An 18,346-nucleotide genomic window follows, 5' to 3' on the forward strand; every position below is an offset into this window, starting at 1 on the left:
GCACAAGCAGCCATCCAGGCATCAGAAAGTGACGGGGATTTAATGCCTCTGCACACAAGAGTTGCTAAGTGTCCTTGTGTATGAGACCTTACTGTCCATTTAACTATGAAAGTGTCATATCTATCAAGATGTTACTGTATATTTAGCCCTCTAATTTATGTGTTATGCCCTGTAATTGTATTTATTACTTATGTTGGCATGTAACCAGTTCAAAAATAGCTCAGCAAGATATAAGTGGAATCAAAATAGTTACTTGGCATTATCACCTACTGGATTCTGTGAGCAATAATCCCTTTAGGTCTCCTTCATACTTTGCTCATTTATCAGAATGTGCTGGCAAGGCACCAAAATAGATCAGTAATCAGACCTGCAATATTTTTTCCAATACAGCATACCATAACTCAGTGTGTTAGTGTGCGTTGTGGTGCTCTGCAATGCAGGTTCATTGGTTTAGTAGGTTGGAGTGGCATTTAGAATGATCGGCACTGCAGGACACCACATCGGTGAATGTTGTGGTAAAAGGCTATATAGTTTAAACAACCCATATCCTAGGAATGTGTTATCTTTCACTGTATGCATGCATATATCCCAACTTTTTGAGATGGGAACGAGGAACACCTATTAGCTAATGTATGTAGGTATAGGACACCCCCCGTCACACCCCCTTAACCACTTGTCAATTCATGAAGTGTCGTTTTAGCTCCAATACTGCTGCTTTCAACACAGTAGCTGCTTTTAACAGAGTAGCTGCTTTCAACACAGTAGCTGCTTTCTACACAGTAGCTGCTCTTTACACATCGGAAATATGTGTTTTCCGATGGTCTTAGGTGACCCCTGTGAAAGGGTCGTTCGACCCCCAGGTTGAGAACCACTGAGTTAAAGGGTAAAGCTGGCCATAGTTTGTTTGATTCTTTGCTGGCTCAGCAGGGTTTAGCTGAGATTAGAAAAAGGCTGATTGTACCCAATTAGATTGTTGTAATCAGGGCTTTTTTCTCAGATAATAGCAGCAGGAACTCCTCTCTTCTGAGCCATTCCTTGTTCCCCCACTTCTGAGCACTATCCCTTGGTTCCACCCCCTACCCACCTCCCAGTACCGCTCCTTTTAGAGAATACAGAGCCAAGTATTATTTTGTATGGAATTTGTTAATTATAGCAAGAAAAGCATTAAAATAGATCCCCTACAGCCAGCAACAATAGACCCCAGCAACAATAGATCCTACAAGCAACAATTGACCCCCCCAGCTACATATACCCCCATAACAAAATCCCACCCCAGCAACAATGGACACCCAGCAGCAACAACAGATCCCCCATCAGCAAGCAACAATAGACCCTTCCTTCAACAGTAAATCACTTCCAGCAACAATAGATCCCTCCACAGCAACAACAGGTCACCATGCAAAATAGATCACCTAGCAGCCAGCATCAACGGACCCTCCAGCCTCCCTTGCCATTACATACATTCAGTGCTGGAGGTGCCGGAATTGCGTTCCCCTGTGTTCTCACTGAAAAAAAGCTCTGGTTGTACTACTTGGGTACAACCAGCCTGTTGGATGCTAGCAATAATCACTGTGTTCTCCCTGCAGGGACGGTTCCCCCCTGTGCCCCGCTTCCCCCTGCCGGGAGAACACAATGGTAGATGGGGGAAATCAAGCAATTTTCTTTCCTGTAGCCCATGGTTGCAGGAAAGCAAATCGCATTGTCTATGGCCAGCTCAACTCCACCTTTGTGTTAAAAACAATGGCAAATAAAAAATTATCTCATGCGATACTGAAAATGTCAATTCACTATCACCTTATGAATTATTTACCCCAAAAAGCAAAAATGTTGGGTAACTTCCTCATATAATGGTGTTAAATTCAACTCACTAAATGAAATAAATAAATGCATGAGTTAAAAAAGTCATGGTCCAGTCATGCGGTTTTTAAGGAATGTAAAAATATAATAGCCAATTTGGAGAAGTCTTTACCCTTTTGGATTAGTTCTCTCAACAGTAATGCATAGAAACCTAAAAATGGAAAAATACGGAATCATTGGGGCTGATTTACTTAAAGTATGACTAAAGGCAAAACCTTTTTTTAGTTTTGGATAAAGTGAAGTGGAATTAGAGCCCCTATCATGATTTTACTGCTGTCTGTGTGTCCCTATTAGAGAGATTCACCCTCTCTATTTTTCCTGTTTACTGTCATCATTGAAAGAGAAAATTAAAAAAAATCCAACTTTTTGTGGGTTGTCCCCAGAAAAGTGATAGAGGGGAAATTTTCCAATGGGGACACTAGTTCTGATGACACGGGGTCCCAAAGAAATTTCTTTAATTTTCAGGGATTTCCTCTTGCTTACTCTTTTGACTATGGGATAGATAGTGAAAGCAAATCTCAATGACAAAATTGGTGGAAGAAGGATATTTATACACTATATTTCCAAAAGTATTGGGCTGCCTGCCTTTACACGCACATGAACTTTAATGACATCCCAGTCTTAGTCTGTTGGGTTCAATATTGGGTTGGCCCGCCCTTTGCAGCTATAACAGCTTCAACTCTTCTGGGAAGGATGTCCACAAGGTTTAGGAGTGTGTCTATGGGAAGGTTTGACCATTCTTCCAGAAGCGCATTTGTGAGGTCAGGCACTGATGTCGGACAAAAAGGCCTGGCACACAGTCTCTGCTCTAATTCATCCCAATGGTGTTCTATTGGGTTGAGGTCAGGACCCCAAACGTGCTCATCCATGTCTTTAATGACCTTGCTTTGTGCACTGGTGCACAGTCATGTTGGAAAAGGAAGGGGCCATCACCAAACTGTTCCCACAAAGTTGGGAGCATGAAATTGTCCAAAATGTCTTGGTATGCTGACACCTTCAGAGTTCCCTTCACTAGAACTAAGGGGCCAAGCCCAACCCCTGAAAACCAACCCCAAACCATAATCCCCCCTCTACCAAACTTTACACTTGGCACAATGCAGTCAGGCAAGCATCGTTCTCCTGGCAACCGCCAAACCCAGACATGTCTATCTGATTGCCAGACAGAGAATCGTGATTTGGCACTCCAGAGAACATGTCTCCACTGCTCCAGAGTCCAGTGGCGGCGTGCTTTAAACCACTGTATCCGATGCTTTGCATTGCTTTTAGTGATGTAAGGCTTGGATGCAGCTGCTTAGCCATGGAAACTCATTCCATGAAGCTCTCTACGTTGTTTTGCTAATCTGAAGGCACATGAAGTTTGCAGATCTTTAGCTATTGACAGTTGGTGACATCTGCACACTGTGTGCTTCAGCATGCGCTGACCCCGCTCTCTCATTTTACGTGGCCTACCACTTTGTGGCTGAGTTGCTGTTGTTCCCAGCTACTTCCACTTTGTTATAATACCACTAACAGTTGACCGTGGAATATTTAGTAGCAAGGAAATGTCACAGATGGACTTATTGCACAGATGACAACCTATCACAGTACCACGCTTGAATTCACTGAGCTCCTGAGAGCGACCCATTCTTTCACAAATGTTTGTAGAAGCAGTCTGCATGCCTAGGTGTTTGATTTTATACACCTGTGGCCATGGAGGTGACTGGAACACCCAAATCCAATGATTTGGAGGGGCGTCCCAATACTTTTGGCAATATAGTGTGTATGCTTGCATATTCTTATCCTATTTTCATTCAATACTTGACATTTATAAATATATTTTGTTTTTACCAAATTAGTTGTCTGCCAATTTAGTTGTTTTTGATACACCACATGTGTCCTGTGAAAGCAGCATCCCTTTGCGTGCTATTCCAGTCACCTTTTTTTTTCTTTTGTATTAATACATATGCTGCAGGGAGCTCACTGACTTAGTAAGTTGGCAGATTTCTATGGTTTAAACCATTTTACCTCTTTTTTAGCAAAAAAAACTGACAGGGGTTCTAGTCCTTTCCCCATTGTATCCATCCCACTGGATATAACATCATGAGATTAAATACCAAATGGTTTCATGAGATTGTAAGCTCCAAGGATCAGGCCCTCCTATCCCTCTTGTATTGAACTGTATCATTGCTGTATTGTCTCCCTTTATATTGTAAAGCACAAGCAAACTGTTGGCGCTATATAAATCTTGTATAATAATAATAATAATAATAAATACCTCACATTTTGATAATATAACTCATGCTTTATTTTAGCAGTGTGAGCTGCAAAAAAGTTTTCAAAAAACTCTGCGATCAATTCACTACGAGTTGAATAACGAAAGCGGTAAACTAAACACATGCAGTAAATCTTTTGCAAATATGCATTTCACTAAGAATTTTGTGGTAAATAACTCTTGCTGTAAAATATCAGTATTGCGGTATTTATCGCATATTTTCAAGCGGTAATTTATTGCACGCTAGCTAGTTGTTAAGGAAGGCATCTGCAGCAATCTTAACAGCGGATGACTTATTAGCTGTCAGTGGGTTTCCTGCTGACAGCTGAATGTAGACAAAGCATGCCGGCGATTAAAAACCAAGGAAAAAACCAGCATGGGGGTCTGGTATGGATTTTAAGGAAAACCCCACGCCAAAACTAAAAATAAAAAATGGCCCTCAGGTCTGGTGTGGATTTTTGGGGAACCTCACGTCAAAACTTTTTTTAAATGGTGCATGGGTCTCCCCAAAATCCATATCAATTCTAAGGGTCAAGTATGAATTTAGGGGGGACCCCACGCCAGTTTTTAAAAAAATGTTGGTGCAGGGTTCCCCTTAAAATCCACAGCAGACCTGAAGGGCCATTGTTTTAAAAATTTTTGGTGTGGGGTTCCCCCTAAAATCCATACTATACCCGAAGGGCCTGGCATGGATTGGAGGGGACCCCCTCACTGTATTTGAAAAAATACCGCATGTGATACCTCCAGCAAAACCATGGTGATAAATATTGCATCTATTTTTACTTTCTGTTCCATTTGTGAACTGAACTTAACAGCTTACTGCATGTATAATTGTGATATATATTTTTTTCTTTTTGCATTAAATACCGCATAACCGTTATTTATTTATTGTGAATTCAACATTTTTTTACCGCATGCAATAATCTATGCAAATGAGTCACATGACCATGATATTGCTTGTGGTAATCTTTAGTAAACTGACCTTTCTTTGAGGTACTTTATCTCAGATTTTAAAAAGGAAACTAACTCTTTGTGTCATGAGCCCATAGTGTGTACAATTACTATACAAGTCATATTGTAATTAAATGTTATTAAAAAAGATCCTTCCTTTTTAATCTGCAGTGCTGTAATTTTCTGTAAAATGCAATGCAATATGGCTACCTGAAGGTATTCTGTACACAGATGGTGTACAGAACTACCCCCCACCCCCCTCCAAAATGTAATTTCCTGCTTGTGTGATTGGCTCACTGATTTTCCCAGAAGAATGCACTAAGATACAAGGCAGATTTTGAGCATCCCCTGCAACAAAAATCTCATTTTTGGTGCGATACTCCCTGACCTACAGACTTTGTAGACAATCTATACATCTTTTTTTTTACAGAATGCAGTAGTGTCCTATACTGTCCTATTTCTATTCTGTCCTATACAGAAGGCAGGAACAACATGCTGAAGTTCTTAAAAAGACTGACCTGTGGTATGTGAGGACATACAGATGTGTATTTAATGGAAGGCACACAGGGCACTTGCCTAAGGCGGCATTTTTCAGGGGGGCAGCACCTCCCCCCAAAAGAAGGGATGGAAGAAGGGCCATAGGAACCAGGTGGGATCCGAGAGAGGCTGCAGGTTGCTTGATGGTGTACGTAGAGCCTGACTCTCATTCCCGGGGATGTCCAGAGCTGTGAAGATTGGTGTCTTTCTTTCTATTGCCGGGGGGGGGGATGATGGAAGGCTCTCACAGGTGGGGGGCAGGGGTGTTGTTTGTCAATGCCAGGCTCTCTCTGCGGAGGGGGAAGGGGTGGTGGTGTTGGTGTGTCCGTGGGGGCAGACATTTTTTGTGTTGCCTAGGGCAGCACAAAACCTAAATAAACCACTGAGGACATGTGATATAAAGTCACTCTATACAAAAAAGACATTCGTCAATGGGGCTGGAAAACACTATTAAGAGAAGGAAATGGCTTTTAATGACCTCTACAGCTTTTGAAAAAGCATGCATTCTCTGTTTTAGAAGCTGTAATGCTGTTGGCGAAGTGATTCAGATCTGCTGGGCCTGCACCATGTTAGGCAAATTGTGGAGCAAAGTATTTAAACTCCTGCATACTTTTCTCCAATGTCCTCTTCTTTACGACCCTTCGCTTGCTCTTCTCCATCTCAAACCTCCCATTCCCGCTAAATCTCAATTTAAGCTAACTACGTAAGTGCTTTTAGCAGCTAAGCTATCACTATTGCTAAAACTATTTATATACTTTATGGAAGTTAAACAATGTATGGACACATTCTTAGTCAATAAGAAACTTACAAGTGTACTCATGGATACCCACAAGAAATTTCCTAAAGTGTGCTCCAAATATACCCTTCTCTATAGATATCATTGTAGGGATATACACATTGGCTATTCCTGGATTCTTCCCTTTTCCCCCCTAGGTCTTTATGTTCACAGGGACCCCTGGGGCATTTAAGGAGTTTGCTTTTTCTTCTGGTGATAGATCCATTTACAACAGGGGCTCGTCAGACGTTCTTTCAGGATCCTGGCTAGTTGAAGTTTATAATACTGAATTCTTCCTAGCTGGATTGTGTTTTGCCAAATGTGTGAACTTGAATGCCTAGCACAGTCAAGAGATTTTGATCACCCTTTTACCAACTTGTGAACTTTGGAAAAAATTAAGGTGATATTGAATTCATTAGCACCCCCCTATTCTCTCCACACAGCTTGGGGTTTGTCAGACCTCACTATCATTACAACATATTCCCCCTCTTATTTCCATTTTAAATCCAAATCGGTTGTCCCTTGCTTGTTGCTTATTTTTTTTATAAATACCTGTATACTTTTTCAGGTACTAATTATATTTTACTGTAATTTTTAACTCCTTTTACAATCTCATTTTATTGATGTTCCCTCATCCAAATTGATTTCCTTATATACTACTATGAAAATGTTTTGGGCAGGTGTGGAAAATGCTGTAAATGAAGAATGCTTTCAGAAGTAAAGGAGTTAATAGTTAACAGTTTATTTTTATCAATTAACAGAATGGAAAGGAAATGAACAGAAATCCAAATAAAAATTTGGTATACCAACCCTTTGCCTTCAAAACAGCAGCTTCTAAGTACACAGTTTTTGAAGGAACTCAACAGGTAGGTTGTTCCAAACATCTTGGAGAACTAACCACAGATCTGTGGATGTAGGCTGCCTTAAATCCTTTTGTATTTTCATGTAATTCCAGACAAGCTCCATGATGATATCAGGGCTCTGTGGGGGCCAAACCATCACTTTCAGGACACTTTCTTTGTTACACTGAAGATAATTCCTAATGACATTGGCTGTATGTTTGAGGTTGTTGTCCTGCTGCAGAACAGATTTGGGGCCAATAACATGCCTCCTTGATGGTATGGCATGATGGATAAGTATCTGCCCTTATTTCTCAGCATTGAGGACACCATTGATCCTGACAAAATTTCCAACTCCATTTACAGAAATGCAGCCTCAAACTTGCAAGGAATAGATATACAGAAAACCCCAGCGCACAAGTGCACCCTCACACAATTAATTAAACCCAGGTTATGGATTGCTGCTGCACACAGGTAACTATACCAAAAAATAAAAATATATAAAAAACAGCGCAAAACACCCCCTGACTAAAACAGTGCCATAAATATTATACAGCATAAATGACAAAAAAGTTAATTAATTATATAGTGACATCAACCAAATGTGATAAAATACTCAAAAGTGTCCAAATTATATTAAAGAAAAGTCCTTTCTCCCAACGGATTGTGAAAAAACAGATATCCTAATGAAATATTGCTTCCACCAATCACCAGTGAACAAAACCAACATCAACTGCACTCACCAGATGATGGTGAGTAATGCGCCTTTTAGGATATTTTGGGATCCTAAGACCCCTTTCTTGGAAGCCTTCAGTACTCCTTCCCACCATATAGGGTTTAAATATTCCTTCCACTCGCTCCTGCCTTCTCCTCTCACCAAACTCCACAGCAGTGCAAGGGAAAAAAATGATGATAGTGTAATACTGCTATTACAAATTGCAATAATTAAGAAGAATTGCCAGACCACCCACATTTAGCAAAAAGGATAAAAGCATCTGTTTTATTGCTTCCATAGGCTAACATAGGTAACACTGCTTCCACATCTCATCACAGAGATCTCACAGCCTGGTATAGCAAGGAATGACAGGATCAACTCCAAAGATGGCAGCTTGGAACGCACCGCCCAGCGTGAGTTCCACTCACTGGAAGTGACGCGGGACGTTATGAAAGCAGGCCGGAAGTGCGTCAATGTGTTTCGCCCCACCCACAGGTCGTTCTCAAGACCTTCAAGGTCATGAGAACGCCCTGTGGGTGGGGCGAAGTGCGTCAATGCGTTTTGCCCCACCCACAGGGCGTTCTCATCCCAGAGCCTTGCATAGACTTCACTGATGAGATTATTGATCACCATTATCCTTGGGTGGTCGTTTGGAGATTGTCAAGCAGGAATTTTCTTTCCCTGATTCATTTGGAGGACACATCTTCCCTGAAAAGCTTGTTTGACTCTTAAGCCTTATCAGCTAGGAGTCGATTCTATTTGGTGAGTGTTGGCCATATTGGAAGTCATGGATAGTGTGGGCTTGTTGGACTTCCTTTTTTTTTTACTTTTTATTCCTGGAGGACCTTTATAAAATAGTGGGTTAAACAACTACATGGCAGAAGAGGTTCAATACTGAAAAAAATGAAAGTTATGCACTCGACCACTAAAAATATTCATGCATAATAATCTTTGAGGGGGGCTCTTCTAGGTGATTCTGCAAACGAAAAGGATTTGGTGGTCCTTGCAGATCACAGCAACAGCATGCAATGTCAATCTGCCTCTAACAAGAGCATATTTCCAAGAGATAAATCCATAATGCTGCCCCTTTTTTAAAACACTGATGAACCCTTGTATTGAATGTGAAGTTCAGTTTTGATCACCGATCCAAAGAAAGAATGTCCTTGAATTAGAAAGAATTCAGAAAAGGGAAAAAACATTAATAAGGAGGATGGAGGACCTCAGTTATGAAGGACAATTTACAAGTATTACATTGATTCAGTCTGGAGAAGAGGTGCATGAACTTGATCGACCTGTGTCTTCTTGACCAGGGGACTAAAGATGGCTTGATCCAGTCCCCATCAACCAATGATGTAAGGCTTGGATGCAGCTGCTTAGCCATGGAAACTCATTCCATGAAGCTCTCTACGTTGTTTTGCTAATCTGAAGGCACATGAAGTTTGCAGATCTTTAGCTATTGACAGTTGGTGACATCTGCACACTGTGTGCTTCAGCATGCGCTGACCCCGCTCTGTCATTTTACGTGGCCTACCACTTTGTGGCTGAGTTACAGTTGTTCCCAGCTACTTCCACTTTGTTATAATACCACTAACAGTTGTTCGTGGAATATTTAGTAGCAAGGAAATGTCACGGATGGACTTATTGCACAGGTGACAACCTATCACAGTACCACGCTTGAATTCACTGAGCTCCTGAGAGCGACCCATTCTTTCACAAATGTTTGTAGAAGCAGTCTGCATGCCTAGGTGTTTGATTTTATACAAAGAATAAACTGATCACCTGCCCAGGTCTATAACTGGCTTTTTAAACAGTGAACATGGGGGGCTGTCACTACGTGAGAAAATTTCCAAAAAAGTAGAACTATCCAGTTCAACTTGCCAGCCTACCCCAATCTAATATCAGCTTTTATTGACAAGGAACAAGGATATGTATATCTTATCAACAAAGGGGGATAAGAAAAGCCAGTTCAAACTGTCAGCCAGTTAGCCAACTATCAAAAACCAAATTGACCTGTCTGGAAACATGCGTTTAAAAACAGGGGTTTAGTTAGCACACATTTGCAAATACATACGTAAGCCACAGAGCCGCGTCACGGCACCCTGAGTATCTGTGGTCCTAACTCTACAAGTCTAAAGAGTCCTCACAGTGGAGGCACATGCATTTAAATGGATAGAAACAGGGGCAGATAAACATGAGGGGAGCCCCACCCTTCATTAAAAAGGTTATGGGAGCGCACCTGACACCCAGCATATTGCACAACGGCAGCTAGGGAGTCCAGTGCACCCACTGAACCTACAAAGCATACAAAGAAAAAACTGATCACCTGCCCAGGTCTATAACTGGCTTTTTAAACAGTGAACATGGGGGGCTGTCACTACGTGAGAAAATTTCCAAAAAAGTAGAACTATCCAGTTCAACTTGCCAGCCTACCCCAATCTAATATCGGCTTTTATTGGCAAGGAACAAGGATATGTATATCTTATCAACAAAGGGGGATAAGAAAAGCCAGTTCAAACTGTTTGATTTTATACACCTGTGGCCATGGAGGTGACTGGAACACCCAAATCCAATGATTTGGAGGGGCGTCCCAATACTTTTGGCAATATAGTGTGTATGCTTGCATATTCTTATCCTATTTTCATTCAATACTTGACATTTATAAATATATTTTGTTTTTACCAAATTAGTTGTCTGCCAATTTAGTTGTTTTTGATACACCACATGTGTCCTGTGAAAGCAGCATCCCTTTGCGTGCTATTCCAGTCACCTTTTTTTTCTTTTGTATTAATACATATGCTGCAGGGAGCTCACTGACTTAGTAAGTTGGCAGATTTCTATGGTTTAAACCATTTTACCTCTTTTTTAGCAAAAAAAACTGACAGGGGTTCTAGTCCTTTCCCCACTGTATCCATCCCACTGGATATAACATCATGAGATTAAATACCAAATGGTTTCATGAGATTGTAAGCTCCAAGGATCAGGCCCTCCTATCCCTCTTGTATTGAACTGTATCATTGCTGTATTGTCTCCTGTTATATTGTAAAGCACAAGCAAACTGCTGGTGCTATATAAATCCTGTATAATAATAATAATAATAATAATAATAAATACCTCACATTTTGATGATATAACTCATGCTTTATTTTAGCAGTGTGAGCTGCAAAAAAGTTTTTGAAAAACTCTGCGATCAATTCACTACGAGTTGAATAACGAAAGCGGTAAACTAAACACATGCAGTAAATCTTTTGCAAATATGCATTTCACTAAGAATTTTGTGGTAAATAACTCTTGCTGTAAAATATCAGTATTGCGGTATTTATCGCATATTTTCAAGCGGTAATTTATTGCACGCTAGCTAGTTGTTAAGGAAGGCATCTGCAGCAACCTTAACAGCGGATGACTTATTAGCTGTCAGTGGGTTTCCTGCTGACAGCTGAATGTAGACAAAGCATGCCGGCGATTAAAAACCAAGGAAAAAATCAGCATGGGGGCCTGGTATGGATTTTAAGGAAAACCCCACGCCAAAACTAAAAATAAAAAATGGCCCTCAGGTCTGGTGTGGATTTTTGGGGAACTTCACGTCAAAACTTTTTTTAAATGGTGCATGGGTCTCCCCAAAATCCATACCAATCCTAAGGGTCAAGTATGAATTTAGGGGGGACCCCACGCCAGTTTTTAAAAAAATGTTGGTGCAGGGCTCCCCTTAAAATCCACAGCAGACCCAAAGGGCCATTGTTTTAAAAAATTTTGGTGTGGGGTTCCCCCTAAAATCCATTCTAAACCCGAAGGGCCTGGCATGGATTGGAGGGGACCCCCTCAATGTATTTGAAAAAATACCGCATGTGATACCTCCAGCAAAACCATGGTGATAAATATTGCATCTTTTTTTACTTTCTGTTCCATTTGTGAACTGGACTTAACAGCTTACTGCATGTATAATTGTGATATATATTTTTTTCTTTTTGCATTAAATACCGCATAACCGTTATTTATTTATTGTGAATTCAACATTTTTTTACCGCATGCAATAATCTATGTAAATGAGTCACATGACCATGATATTGCTTGCGGTAATCTTTAGTAAACTGACCTTTCTTTGAGGTATTTTATCTGAGATTTTAAAAAGGAAACTAACTCTTTGTGTAATGAGCCCATAGTGTGTACAATTACTATACAAGTCATATTGTAATTAAATGTTATTAAAAATGATCCTTCCTTTTTAATCTGCAGTGCTGTAATTTTCTGTAAAATGCAATGCAATATGGCTACCTGAAGGTATTCTGTACACAGATGGTGTACAGAACTACCCCCCTCCAAAATGTAATTTCCTGCTTGTGTGATTGGCTCACTGATTTTCCCAGAAGAATGCACTAAGATACAAGGCAGATTTTGAGCATCCCCTGCAACAAAAATCTCATTTTTGGTGCGATACTCCCTGACCTACAGACTTTGTAGACAATCTATACATCTTTTTTTTTACAGAATGCAGTAGTGTCCTATACTGTCCTATTTCTATTCTGTCCTATACAGAAGGCAGGAACAACAAGCTGAAGTTCTTAAAAAGACTGACCTGTGGTATGTGAGGACATGCAGGTGTGTATTTAACACAAGGCACACAGGGAACTTACCTAAGGTGGCACTTTTCAGGGGGGCAGCACCTCCCCCCAGAAGAAGGGATGGAAGAAGGGCCATAGGAACCAGGTGGGATCCGAGAGAGGCTGCAGGTTGCTTGATGGTGTACGTAGAGCCTGACTTTCATTCCCGGGGATGTCCGGAGCTGTGAAGATTGGTGTCTTTCTTTCTATTGCCAGGGGGTATGATGGAAGGCTCTCACAGGCGGGGGGCAGGGGTGTTGTTGGTCAAGGTCAGGCTCTCTCTGCGGAGGGGGAAGGGGTGGTGGTGTTGGTCGGTGTCCGTGGGGGCAGACAATTTTTGTGTTGCCTAGGGCAGCACAAAACCTAAATACACCACTGAGGACATGTGATATAAAGTCACTGTATACAAAAAAGACATTCGTCAATGGGGCTGGAAAACACTATTAAGAGAAGGAAATGACTTTTAATGACCTCTATAGCTTTTGAAAAATCATGCATTCTCTGTTTTAGAAGCTGTAATGCTGTTGGCGAAGTGCTTCAGATCTGCTGGGCCTGCACCATGTTAGGCAAATTGTGGAGCAAAGTATTTAAACTCCTGCATACTTTTCTCCAATGTCCTCTTCTTTACGACCCTTCGCTTGCTCTTCACCATCTCAAACCTCCCACTCCCGCTAAATCTCAATTTAAGCTAACTACGTAAGTGCTTTTAGCAGCTAAGCTATCACTATTGCTAAAACTATTTATATACTTTATGGAAGTTAAACAATGTATGGACACATTCTTAGTCAATAAGAAACTTACAAGTGTACTCATGGATACCCACAAGAAATTTCTTAAAGTGTGCTCCAAATATACCCTTCTCTATAGATATCATTGTAGGGATATACACATTGGCTATTCCTGGATTCTTCCCTTTTCCCCCCTAGGTCTTTATGTTCACAGGGACCCCTGGGACATTTAAGGAGCTTTGCTTTTTCTTCTGGTGATAGATCCATTTACAATAGGGGCTCGTCAGACGTTCTTTCAGGATCCTGGCTAGTTGAAGTTTATAATACTGAATTCTTCCTAGCTGGATTGTGTTTTGCCAAATGTGTCAACTTGAATGCCTAGCACAGTCAAGAGATTTTGATCACCCTTTTACCAACTTGTGAACTTTGGAAAAAATTAAGGTGATATTGAATTCATTAGCACCCCCCTATTCTCTCCACACAGCTTGGGGTTTGTCAGACCTCACTATCATTACAACATATTCCCCCTCTTATTTCCATTTTAAATCCAAATCGGTTGTCCCTTGCTTGTTGCTCATTTTTTTTATAAATACCTGTATACTTTTTCAGGTACTAATTATATTTTACTGTCATTTTTAACTCCTTTTACAATCTCATTTTATTGATGTTCCCTCATCCAAATTGATTTCCTTATATACTACTATGAAAATGTTTTGGGCAGGTGTGGAAAATGCTGTAAATGAAGAATGCTTTCAGAAGTAAAAGTGTTAATAGTTAACAGTTTATTTTTATCAATTAACAGAATGGAAAGGAAATGAACAGAAATCCAAATAAAAATTTGGTATAACAACCCTTTGCCTTCAAAACAGCAGCTTCTAAGTACACAGTTTTTGAAGGAACTCAACAGGTAGGTTGTTCCAAACATCTTGGAGAACTAACCACAGATCTGTGGATGTAGGCTGCCTTAAATCCTTTTGTATTTTCATGTAATCCCAGACAAGCTCCATGTATGTTTGAGGTTGTTGTCCTGCTGCAGAACAGATTTGGGGCCAATAACATGCCTCCTTGATGGTATGGCATGATGGTATGGCATGATGGATAAGTATCTGCCCTTATTTCTCAGCATTGAGGACACCATTGATCCTGACAAAATTTCCAACTCCATTTACAAAAATGCAGCCTCAAACTTGCAAGGAATAGATATACAGAAAACCCCAGCGCACAAGTGCACCCTCACACAATTAATTAAACCCAGGTTATGGACCAAACTCCACAGCAGTGCAAGGGAAAAAAATGATGATAGTGTAATACTGCTATTACAAATTGCAATAATTAAGAAGAATTGCCAGACCACTCACATTTAGCAAAAAGGATAAAAGCATCTGTTTTATTGCTTCCATAGGCTAACATAGGTAACACTGCTTCCACATCTCATCACAGAGATCTCACAGCCTGGTATAGCAAGGAATGACAGGATCAACTCCAAAGATGGCAGCTTGGAACGCACCACCCAGCGTGAGTTCCACTCACTGGAAGTGACGCGGGACGTTATGAAAGCAGGCCGGAAGTGCGTCAATGCGTTTCGCCCCACCCACAGGTCGTTCTCAAGACCTTCAAGGTCTTGAGAACGCCCTGTGGGTGGGGTGAAGTGCGTCAATGCATTTTGCCCCACCCACAGGGCGTTCTCATCCCAGAGCCTTGCATAGACTTCACTGATGAGATTATTGATCACCATTATCCTTGGGTGGTCGTTTGGAGATTGTCAAGCAGGAATTTTCTTTCCCTGATTCATTTGGAGGACACATCTTACCTGAAAAGCTTGTTTGACTCTTAAGCCTTATCAGCTAGGAGTCGATTCTATTTGGTGAGTGTTGGCCATATTGGAAGTCATGGATGGTGTGGGCTTGTTGGACTTCCTTTTTTTTTTTACTTTTTATTCCTGGAGGACCTTTATAAAATAGTGGGTTAAACAACTACATGGCAGAAGAGGTTCAATACTGAAAAAAATGAAAGTTATGCACTCGACCACTAAAAATATTCATGCATAATAATCTTTGAGGGGGGCTCTTCTAGGTGATTCTGCAAATGAAAAGGATTTGGTGGTCCTTGCAGATCACAGCAACAGCATGCAATGTCAATCTGCCTCTAACAAGAGCATATTTCCAAGAGATAAATCCATAATGCTGCCCCTTTTTTAAAAAAAAAATGATGAACCCTTGTATTGAATGTGAAGTTCAGTTTTGATCACCAATCCAAAGAAAGAATGTCCTTGAATTAGAAAGAATTCAGAAAAGGGAAAAAACATTAATAAGGAGGATGGAAGACCTCAGTTATGAAGGACAATTTACAAGTATTACATTGATTCAGTCTGGAGAAGAGGTGCATGAACTTGTTCGACCTGTGTCTTCTTGACCAGGGGACTAAAGATGGCTTGATCCATTCCCCATCAACCAATACCTACCCTCCTTTTAAATAAGTAACCACAGAGACAACAAAAACTGGAGTTAATGGCCCAAATGGCCTTTTATTACAACCATTAATCAATAACATTTAAATAACAAAAACACAGTATAACATACGTTTTCAAAGGTCCCAATAGGCATCAAGAAAATGAATACCTTCGTCCTGCTTAACTAGGCCTCGGGCCACAACACCACCGACTCAGAGACACCACCACAGATATCCCCACCAGAACAACTGGAAGGCGTACCTCAGACGGGTTACTACAAAGTGCCTTTCTTGTGCCCACAGTAACCAAAGAGGACCTTGCACCGTGTTGGTCATCCCCCAGCACCAACTGGCACAACCACCACCAAAACAAACCATGAAACAAACGGGTGGGCTGGAGGGAAGTTTGCCTTGTGAAAACTTTCTTCTGACAGAAGACCCCATGCCACACCCTGTCAGACCACCCCTTGTGGCTCCACTCGCTCCCTCCTTAAAACCCTTTAGACTCCCCCTTAGCTAATGGGACTCTCCTCTCCCAATCCCCTTTAACCCCTGTCATGCTAGCCCTTCGGTCAGGTCTTCTTTCTTTCTTCCACTCCGAGCTTCCCTTTTCAACCTTATCTACTATGTAACATAAAATGGCTTAAGAACTATCCCTTATATATTACATTGATGTATACTATGGTTTGAATTGTTTAAATGATACAGCCCCCCTGGAGAAGGGGTTATCTGAATCCCCTGAAATTCATTGGCCTGTTTTCATTATTTTTTTATATATACAAGACCAAATATTTGCTACTTCATCTCCAATCACTCTTTGGAACTTCAAATATTACTGCATACAGCAATATTCTAAACAGATCATCTGTTGCATTTTCTTTCCCATTGCTGTCTAATTTTTGTTGGCCATTAACCCTTCCACCAGTGTCATCGGGCACCAGTGTCAGCCACAATTATTGTCCTAGTTGTCAACCAGTACCAGTGTTATCGGGTACCAAAACAGCCACTGCAAAAAAATACACACTAGGAAGGTGGCATTTCAAATTCTTAGTGTTCTTAGACTGATGAAAGCAGTGGAGGAACCTTATAGTCAGATTCAGATTTGGAGTATGATCCTGCAGACAGCAGTGGTTCATTTACAGCCAAGGTCCCTGCTATGTAAATAGTTAGGCATTTTAGCACTGGGGTGATGGCTTTCCAAAATGTGGTTATTTTGGGGGTGTTTCAACTGTTCTGGGACTCCAGGACCTCTAAAATAGTGATAGGTAGTTGGGAAACTAGTAATTAATGCTCCTTGAAAGCCTGAAGGTGCTCCTTGGATTCCAGGTTCCTTCATAGAGCTAGGCTGAGAAAAAGTCTCACATATCCGGTATACAGTACCTGTACTCAGAAGGAGTATTAAGATGTCTTTTGGAGTATAATGCTAAGTATACCCATGCTTTCCACGAGAAAATTTTCATTAAAATGCACTATTTGCATGTAAAAAATATATTTCATTTTTTTTTAATTTTTCATAAACTTGTGACAAAAAAATATATAAAACCTTCAAAAGTTTCAATGCTTAGAAAACATCTTGGGTTGTCCACTTTGCAAAAAGGGGTGATTTTGTGGGTGTTTGTACTGTCCTCTTATTTTAGGACCTTTGAAAATGTGATAGGTAGTCAAGAAATCAGATATATGTAATATATATATATATATATATGTAATTGTTGTCCTTTGAAAACCTGAAGGTGCTCATTGGATTTCGGGCTCATCTACACAGCTAGGCTGCAAAACATCGCACACATGTGGTATCCTCATACTTAGGATGAGTAGCACAAAGTGTTTGGGGGTATAACTCTAAGTATGGCTATGCATTGTGTAAGACATATCTCATTAAAATTACAACTTTTTTTCTTTATTTTCCAAAAATGTGTGGCAACAAAAATTAAATGTTCCAAAGACCCATAATGCCTCTCAGTGAACACCTTGGGATGTCTACTTTTTGAGGGTGTTTATACTGTCCTGGTGTTTTAGGACCTCAAGAAATGTGGTGGCAGTCAGCAACAAGGCTAATAAATTCCAAATATAATGTATATGCCATAGTTTATATGCTCTACAACTTCCACACAGACTAATTAATATACTCTTTTACAAAAAGATATATAGTATAATTTGACCTAAAATTATGAATTGGTTATTTGATATATTTTATAACTGAAACTAAGAAAATAAGTTTTTTTCCAAAATTGTAAGTTTTTTTCCTTTATATAAAGGAAATATATATTAAAGCTCCAGCTCATGGGCCTGGTCCAACCAGTGGTCCAGCCTGTGTGCCCAGTAGCCTATTCAATTTTGAATCTAACCTTAGAAGTCCTCGAATGTGCTTATCTAAAATATATAAGTAAAACAATTGATCAGTAGGAGCAATCTGAAAGATACAGAAGGAGGGGGAAGCACTTCTGAGAGTAACCTTTGACAGTCTGACATCCTAAACAACAGCTAATAAGGATCTCCTCGTCTTATTTGGTGATTGTTGTACATGTGAAACATCAGACAGACTTGTTATAAAACATCTGCTCCTAGCCCCAGGCTGATGCTAGTTCCATCCCAGATTCTCCAGCTCCCTCTTGTCAATATTTAAAAGCTGGTCCAGCGGGTATAAAGCCTG

At 40.5% G+C, this 18,346-nt stretch overlaps 1 protein-coding gene across 1 annotated transcript in view; it reads left to right on the forward strand.

The window, feature by feature from the left end:
• Positions 1–18,346, forward strand: part of LOC149463799 (uncharacterized) — a 122,275-nt gene that overhangs the window by 65,894 nt on the left and 38,035 nt on the right. The window contains exons 6-7 of the mRNA XM_089674686.1: positions 7,133–7,237; positions 14,051–14,155. The gene's annotated coding sequence lies outside the window, so the exon portion shown is untranslated. The remainder of the gene's footprint in view (positions 1–7,132; positions 7,238–14,050; positions 14,156–18,346) is intronic.

The sequence above is a fragment of the Staurois parvus genome, unplaced genomic scaffold (genome assembly GCF_062004578.1).
Source record: "Staurois parvus isolate SC_StPar_1 unplaced genomic scaffold, SC_StPar_1.0 ptg000151l, whole genome shotgun sequence".
Lineage (NCBI taxonomy): Eukaryota > Metazoa > Chordata > Amphibia > Anura > Ranidae > Staurois > Staurois parvus.